The sequence below is a fragment of the Triticum urartu genome, chromosome 2A (assembly GCF_056163025.1).
Source record: "Triticum urartu cultivar PI428250 chromosome 2A, HENAU_Tu73, whole genome shotgun sequence".
Lineage (NCBI taxonomy): Eukaryota > Viridiplantae > Streptophyta > Magnoliopsida > Poales > Poaceae > Triticum > Triticum urartu.
Genome location: NC_141874.1, coordinates 599,308,413 through 599,317,636, shown reverse-complemented (window position 1 = coordinate 599,317,636; position 9,224 = coordinate 599,308,413). Strand labels below are relative to the sequence as shown.

The window sequence follows — 9,224 nt, the reverse complement described above, 5'->3', positions numbered from 1 at the left end:
TTTGCAAATGGATTTATCATTGCCTTTGCTTCAATATTTTCCTTGATAACTGTTTCTTTTATTTTTGTTGCGTTTTTAAATTGACAATTCTTAAACCGGTTCGACTGTCAAATTACAAATTGACGGAACACGGTCAAATCTTAATCCAGAGACTATCTACCCGGTTTGATTTTCTGTTACCATCCTATTATGGAGTAAACCGGTGTTTATCAACCCGGCTCGGCTTTCAACTACAAGTTGTCAGTACACGATCAAGTTATAATCCGGAGACTATCAGCCCGGTCTGGTTTGACTACAAGTCGCCAGTATTATATGTGGTTAAACCGGCGTTTATTGCAACCCGGCATGGTTTTATCATAAACCAACAAAATATATGGAAGGAGTTATCAGTACTCAAGATTTGGGTTATCACCCTTACTACAAAAAGTTGGTAAAACCAACAATGTGATTCAATGTCACAGAAACAGGTTTGTTAAACCGGCCTGGCTTTGGACTATAAGTCGCCAGTATATATATATTTGGATTGCACCATTGGAATCATGCGCTTATAAATCATTGGGTTATATTATTCAAATAGCCAAGTTTGGCTGAATTTTCATTATGATATTGAATGAATAAGGTTTTCACCGGATTATGTTATCTTGAATAGCCAACATGGCTGGATTTTTATGGTTATTAATAACCGGTATTATTGAGGTTTTCAAAGTTGCTTTAGCGCAATGGCTATCATATTATCAATAGATATGATTTATTCTACAATTAAAGGAATAGTCTCGAGTCGCTGCAGGCTTACAACCCGACACTTGGGGGCTACATTATTCAAATCGAGATTACGTGCAAGTCTCATGTCACTGAAAGAATGCATCATGACACTTGGGGGCTAATGCAAAGTCATTTTTACTAGTCTTATTGAAGACCCGACTCATCATATTATAATGAGCCGGCCCTTGGGGGCTACCAATTGCTCCTGTCAACAATTCAAGGTACACAAGTTTTCGTCCATAATATTGAAGGATCCATTGCTCAGTTGGTAAAGCACAAAACTCTTAACCTTGTGGACATGGGTTCAAGCCCTACGATGGGAGCTACATTATAAGATGTTATTTTCATTGAAGTATATATCAATTCCCGGTTCAGTATTATCTTACTAAGCCGGCCCTTGGGGGTTACACATCACTGCTAAAATCAACATTATTATATTGACAAAGTTCTTGCTCATTATTGCATAATGACCCGGTCCTTGGGGGTTACACTGATTGAAGTTTTATAAGCAAATTACAAGTCCCAGGTTGCTGCAAGCATGACAACCCGGCACTTGGGGCAACATATATGGAGTATTCAGTTTATTTGATTGAGATGAACTAATCGGATTTCTTCAAGGTTGAAACACTTATTGGAGAAAGTCTTAAGTTATCACTATGTTCTCCTCTTAAGACTTGGTGGCTAGAGGTAGTATGCATATAAAGGAGGAACATCTTCATTTTATCAGTTTTGAGCAAATCAGGAAGATCAATTACATGACCCGGTGTCGACAACAATTATGACCCGGCACCATCAATATTTATAAACCGACCATTTTGGTAATATTAAACCGGCAAGTTTTACATCTTCAAACCGGCTGAATATCAGATAAGTATTTTTAGACCCATATTTCTTAAACCGGCGCTTTGGGAGCTGAGTCAAAGGAGTTATTCTTCACAATATTTCTCGGTGACAAACCAATGTCGGCAAATTGATTATGAAGCTGGTCTGTTGACCCGGATTTCCCAGAAGGAGGAAATAACAAGGACTTAAGGATGATCAGGTACCGGTTTACAAAAATTCTTAACCCGGAGCATAACCTGTCAAATTTGTTCTTGTGTTTATTTTGCAGCATAAGTTTACCCTGAATAAATCCAAGCTAAACTTGGGGGCTAATGTCGGGGATATACCCCGCGACATAAACCGGCCGGAAGTATAACCCGGCCGGACTAGGCGTTTCATTGGTAAACCGCCAGAGGATTGGCGATTTACGTGATTGGCGGTTTACATGTCTGGCGGTTCACTGGTATGACGATTCACGATCCTGAAGACTCATTGGTGACCCGGCGCGTGTTCCGGACGGATGACAAGGCCCAAGGCCCATCATGCCGGTTTATGTTAATGGTGGCTAGTTTAAGAGGAAAGGCATGAGGAACATTATCTTACAAGGAGCTAAGACCTGGACTTGTATCCGGTTTGTATTAAGATAGATTAGTCCTAATCCTAATAGGACTATACATGTAATCCACCCCTCCAACATATATAAGGAGGGGCAGGGCTCCTCAAAAGGGGACAAGATTCACAAGTTCCAAAAGGGGACAAGTTAGGTTTAGACAATAGCTCTCAAGATAGAGCACTCTTGTAACCGTGATCATCATCATCAATATCAATGAAGTAGGATGTAGGCTTTTACCTCCACCGTGAGGGGCCGAACCAGGGTAAAACATCCGTCTCTCGTCCCGCTCAACCCCTCTCAAGTTACCACATAGATGCGTTGGCCTCGCGACTAAGTCCTGACACTAAGGACATCTACCGTGACAATTCCACGACAGAAAGTAAAGTAGGAACATTAGCTGACCAATTAAATGTTATCTATTTTAGTAATATCAGCATCATATCAGATTCGTACTTGAGCAACAAGTTTGGAATTATGAGTGGCACGTTGTTTAGCCTGATGGATTCAGGAGCAGTGCTAAGCAGGTACGATGATGGTACTGAATATAAAGGCATGTCTGCATTTGGGTCAGTCAACCATTTCAGGCGGTTGGATGAAGATCCTACGTCTCCTAACCCTTCTTCTTCCTCGTCTCTGATTCTTCCCATATAGAACACCGCACGGGCCATCGGCCGGACCATCGGCCCCCACCGCTTGTGTTCCTCCGTCACCCCCACCCCCACCCCCCGCCCAACCCACGTCGAGTTTTCTTCGTTCGGCGAGGCCCCACCACCCCCCAACAACAAAAGTCCCCACCCGAGCCCCTTTATTCGCACCGGCGAACTCCGGCGAGCTCTGAAAAATCGACTGGCCCAATTTTGAAATTTAGTCTACTGTGATTTAACTAGTGTGGAATATAAAAGGCGAAAACCATTAGCATTGGGAGTATAGTATCGAGCGTGCCATGGCGGATCTGAAGGTGCAAACCGTACAAAGGCAACATCGCAAAAAATGTTTGCTCTCAACTAGCAAGTAAGTGATGGACAAGAAATTAGAGTAAAGCAGTGTCGATCTATTTTCTTGCTGCGATAAATAAGTTGAGCAGATACGAAAGAGTACCGCCTCTGGTGCGGCGATGTGTATGCATCTGCTGAGAATTTGACGATGCTGCGGTAGCGATGGCTGTCGGCGGCGTGGAAGCAGATCTAGGAGGGTAGATGGTGGTGGCGGGACGCAGTGCACGAGATGGTCGTAGGAGCGGCGCCGACAAGGTGGACGACGGCGGGCATGAAGCAAGAGGACGGGATGCAAGGATCCCGGTCCGAAACCATGGATGAGAGAGGTCGATCTCTTGTAATGGACGCCGGCGTCGGGGTATCAGCTCCGGCATGGTGGAGGAGGACGGCGGTGGATGGGGTGGCGGACGGAGGAGGCTTGGGTGGAGAGGGTGTTTTGGCGCCCACGGAGTACAATGGGGAAATGGAGGTGCAGAGGAAGGGGGGAACCATGTCTTCAGGGCGCGCTTGTCTCAAATGCGAGGAAATTTACAAACTTAGCCCCCGTTTCAAATTTCCTACATCACAGCAATATTAGTCGGTTGGGGATAGGACGGTAATCTCGCATACACCGAATATTTGCCGACCAGAGTTTGTTTTTGGTGCCCACCATGTATGAATCGGGAAGGGAGTCGATTTCGACCAAGGACACATTGTGTTTTGGGGCCCACTGTGTATGAATCCGGGTGAGAGGCGGTTATGTCACGTTCGAGTGAAATTACAAACCTACCCCTATCAAAACCTATAGAAATCGAGCAGATAGACTTTGCGTGGCAGGGATAGGCAGTAGTAATTTCCATCTCGCAGATTTTGGTTTCGCGCGGTTACTCCAACTTTCCCCACTTCGGTCAAATTTTGCAGAGTGCACGTTTACCATGCCAACTCAATTCGAATCCCGTTTGTATTCTATTTTTTTCGGGCAGGATCCATTTTCGATTGGAATAAAATTCTATATACATCATTTTTTTAATATATACTTTCAAAAGCACAACAAAGAAGTCTGCTCCTTTATATGTATAATATGATTTACAAATACAATGATCTCAAAATCATAAGGTTGAATTCAAAAATTAAACCAAATTATGTTCTACTAAAATGTATGGATCAGCAATATCTACATATTAAATAACATAGATGCGCGTGAATTCATATGAGTATGCATGTTTGATAGATCAATTTTGGTTCGAGTATGGATTACATGTATCATCATCTCGAATTCAAATATTTGAATCCCTTTTATGCTCACTCCTTTCATGTCCATCTCTCTCGCATGCATGCTCCTTCATGTAGCTATCACTCTCTTTTCTCCAGCTCACCTGCACGCTCACTTCATGTTTCTCCTATCCGCGCAAACATGGTCTCTCGACGTCTCCCTTGAGAAGTGTCACACTCTCCCTATCATTATACATTACACGGTTTTCATTATCTCTCATGTCTCTACCGTTCTCTCGTATCACTAGGTACCTAAGCTTTCTTTTTCACCGCCACACACATAGTCTCCACTCGTGTTTCACCTTGTCTTTCTCTCTATGGGATTCTCTCACACACCCTATATGTCTCTAGATATGAATCATACCACTAAAATTACTCTCTCTCTCTCCTGTAGACACAACATTTGTTGCGGTCTCCTTTTCGTCTCCATCCCAGACTGACATTATTCATTTGTTTACTGATCAGACAAACTCCCCCCCCCTCTCTCTCTCTCTCACACACACACAACTCCTGCTTCCACTCCCCTTCCCGACTACCGTCTCTCTCTCTCACACACAAAACTCTCGCTTGCGCACCCCCGTCTCGTATTTCTCTCACAAACATTTATTGACTAGCCTCTAGATAGGTTTATACACCCGCACACTCCTGTTTCCACTATCGCATACAAGTCTCTCTCCCGCTCCTTGTATCTATGTAGATTTTTCTTCCCTTCTTGAGACACGCCCTCTCGATCGTGCACACACACAGTATCACCTCATTTTAAGCTAATACCTCTCGCACACACACTCTTTGTGTCTTTGTCACGCATGCACTCCATCCTCCTCCTCTCTCCCTCTCTCTCTCTCACACACACATGGGCTTTTTGCAACAACTAGCAAGATGCCCATGCGTTGCACGGAACATGAAGATGCATTTGTATGAGTAGTTTATCTTGTGGGATAAAAGGATGAACAAGGGAAGGCCTTATTTGCAAGTGTGGAGAGGGGTGTGTGTATCTTTTTGCAAAATTGCCATAGTTTCCTTCCTATCCATTAGATATAGATCAGACGACCTATATTGCAGGATGGCAGGCACACGACCATCACTGACTATGCTTTTTATAAGAGTAGGGATAAAAAACAAAGTTGGTGATGATGGTGGGCTTGCCATCCTGCAATATAGGCCATCCGATTTATATCTGGCGGATAAGAAAGAAACTATGGCAATTTACCCGCACTCCTCTCCACATTTGCAGATAAGGCCTTCCCTCATTCATCGTTTTCTCCCACAAGATCTTGATGTTCCGTGCAACGCACAGGCATCTTGCTAGTAAGAGTAGAAATTAGACATATACAATTCTCGAATCTTGAAACCAACAACATTCCTCCCTTATCTCATCAAAATCGCCAAAGGAATATATTTTGAGTGAAACATAACATTTTTTTAGTGATATACGTATTTCAAAACTAGAATTTTTTTCTATCAAATCACTGAATATGTAGTAATCTACTCAGATTGTGTGGCAACGCATTGGCACATTGCTAGTAGTTATTGTAATTTTGTGGACACCAGACAAACGGTGGAGTACATATACGAAGAGAAGAGGCGCACGCACGCAGTCGGTCTCTCGCTGTCTCGCACGCATCAGTGTTACGTAAAGGCAACGTTAACAAATAAACACTAAAACCCTAGGTGCACGATTGCTGCATTCGCGGGTACCGGGTACGTGGTGGAGCGCACCTTTGTAGGAATAGTCAGCTCGCGTGATAATGTGATCTGTAGAAGTTGATGGTCGGGACCACAGGTGAACGACTTGGAGGCGGCGGCTCGCCAGTTGCCACAGATAGAGTAGCCACATTTAAAATATCATTTTTTAGCGGTGTTAAGAGTTCCGATTTTCAATGACGCATTATAAGTACTAAGTAGTTTTTAGAACGATTGGTATGGAGCAAAAATGGAATTCATAGTACTACCTACTATGTACCTCCTTGGCGTATGGTTGTATGGGTTTATGTTGCGAGATGTTGAACCTGATAGTTCTACGGCAAATACTATGTTTAGATGTAGATGTTGGTTCTAGTAATGAATATCGGAAGGGGGAAACCCTTCTTTGATTAAAGAAAACTACTACCTCTGTTCTGGTTTACTAGTCCCCATCGTTTTTTGGGGTCAAAGTTTGTCCACGAATTTTACTTGTAAAATGTGAATGGAAAACGAGATTTTGTTATACGCAAACAAAAAAGGACTGGAGGGAGTGATTGCTCTGACACGGACACGACCTCTCATAGCGCAGGCATTGAACCGGCACGCCGGCCAAGAGGGCCCCACTCGTTGCAGGCCCGGGTAAACATGCCTCCTCGCATGCAACCGGCTTACTGCCCCGCCTGTCTTCATTGAATCCGCGCGTGTGCCGGCAACACGTCCTTCCGCGAGCAGACCAGCATTTTAGAACACAAAAAGTGACCAAAATATAATTAATTATGCATGGTCTTGACTTGTTGTGCTCGCACTGGTAGCAGGAACTAGAGGTTTTTCTTTATTCATAACTCTCCTAAATTTTTTTGGCTTTGAAGTAAATCATGGTTGTGGACATTATGTATGAATGGGAGATATATGTGAACATGAGTTTGATGTGGAAGTTGAACTTGGAATGTCGGGCTTGCACGTGAACTATACCATGTCCAATGCTTCGTCTGTTACTGTTTGGAAAGTAATTGTTGTTATTACATGAACCGGAAAAAAATATTTTTTGCCACATCAGCAGATGCACAGACATCACAACAGGCATGCTGATTGGATAAACATTTGAACCTAGCTACTATGAAGGAAATTTTGTATTGACAACAATTTTAGATAGCAAGAAACGCCTAACCTGCTCTGCCTCTGCTAGCTTATTTCTGGCTTCTTCCATCTCTTCTTTGGCATGGGTGAAGAGAGCATCTGATTGCTCTTTTCACTTCTTCAGGAACTCAACTACATTCTCATGGGCTGCTGCACGCTTTCTTTCAGCCTTTACTAGAGCCACGAGGACACGAACAGCTGACGACTCCACCTGGCTTGTGTGTAATCCAGCATCATCTAGGAATTTGCACCTTGTGTCTAATCCAGCATCATTAGGGAACTGGCACCTTGTGTGTAATCCAGCCTCATTCTGGAAACATGATCTCGAGGTTGACCATACTTCCCTCCTCACAGGAATTGCATCCTGACATGAAGTTACTTCTTTTTTAGATAATTACTCAGAGCAACCCAGATCCATTTAGTAGAAGCCAGATAAACAGAACTGGGAGAAGTGAATTCAAAAGGAAAAAAAATATAAAAACAGACTACAAGGTGAGAACACCCACTTCCTACATCAAGGTAAAAACGAAAGCATTAGGACAATAAAGACTCTTCTTATGACACATCAAAGAACATGAGGCTTAAGAGAAATAGAAACTACAACATATACACATTGAAGAACACGAGGCTAAACGAAAGTAATTGAAAGGGTGTTACTTACCAAAGCTCATTTTACAGGTTCGGTGCAACTCCTCTTTAACTTGCCACGCTCCTTGAAGATGTCCCCAATATCTCGTGTTTGGTCTTCATTGCTCCTCTACATGTTCGCACTCATGGTTTTAAAATCTCAACATGGCAAGAAAAATATACTACTAGTAATACTCGTGCATCTTGTGGGCAACATTAAAGCACTCGTCTGCCATGTTAGAGAATCTCCAACAGAATCGCAACATGCGGCGCTTTAAAAAGCATTTACAGTGCTGAGATCGAGAAGTAGAGATAGAGAGTAGAGGATAGTTCTCAGCATAGATAGATAAAAAATAGATTATTCAACTACTCCTCATCGTCCGACTCCTCCTCGGTGATGTCCTCCTCCGACGTCTGACTTTAGGCGTGAAGATACCGATCGTCGTCGGATTCCTAGGGCGACGCTGCTCCTAGCATCATGTTGAATTGAGCGTTTGCTTTTCGCCTACGCTTGTCCTCGCGATAGGCGGCTCGCTCCGCCCTCCTCTTATCCCTCTCTGCTCTCCTTTGCTCGTAGAACTCGCGCTCCTTGATGATGTCCTGCGGGAAGCGTTGGCGCCACAACGCCATGGCTTCCTCGTCCATCTCGGTGATGCCGAGACGGTGCTCCCGCCTCCGGTTGTCGCGACGATCCTCGTCGGTGATAAGCCGCGACAGAGGCGCGAGCTCATGTGCCCGCTCTCGTGTCGGCACGTTGGGGAAGTTCAATGTTCTGTGAGGCCACCAGAGGCGCCACGCCGCCGTGTCGTATGCACGGGCGGCCTCGTTAGGCGGTGTCAGAATTGCCGAGGGCGAGGCGCATCCCGCGGAACCGGATCTCGGCGGAGAAGCCGCCGGAGGGGCGCGCGCGGACGCTGCGGTATCCCCAAGTTTCCCGGCGACGCGGCAGCATGGTGGCACGGCGGCGGCGAGGCGAGAAAGAGCGGGGAGAGAGCAGTGGCGAGGCACAGAGTGGGGAGAGACCGGTGGCAAGGCACAGAGCGGTGGGAGGGCATTGGATTTTATAAAATGCGCCAGACGCCACGCGCCAAAACTAGCGCACGCCCGACCGCTTTCTCTCGCGCGCGCACATGATGACCCACAAGTATAGGGGATCTATCGTAGTCCTTTCGATAAGTAAGAGTGTCGAACCGAACAAGGAGCAGAAGGAAATGGCAAGCGGTTTTCAGTAAGGTATTCTCTGGAAGTACTGAAATAAGTGGTAACAGATAGTTTTGTGATAGGATAAGTTGTAACGAGCAACAAGTAACAAAAGTAAATAAAGTGCAGCAAGG

General features: G+C 44.7%; 1 pseudogene; it reads right to left on the bottom strand.

The window, feature by feature from the left end:
• Positions 1-8,343: 8,343 nt before the first annotated feature.
• Positions 8,344-8,842, bottom strand: LOC147986150 (uncharacterized; annotated as a pseudogene).
• Between the last annotated feature and the right edge of the window lie 382 nt (positions 8,843-9,224).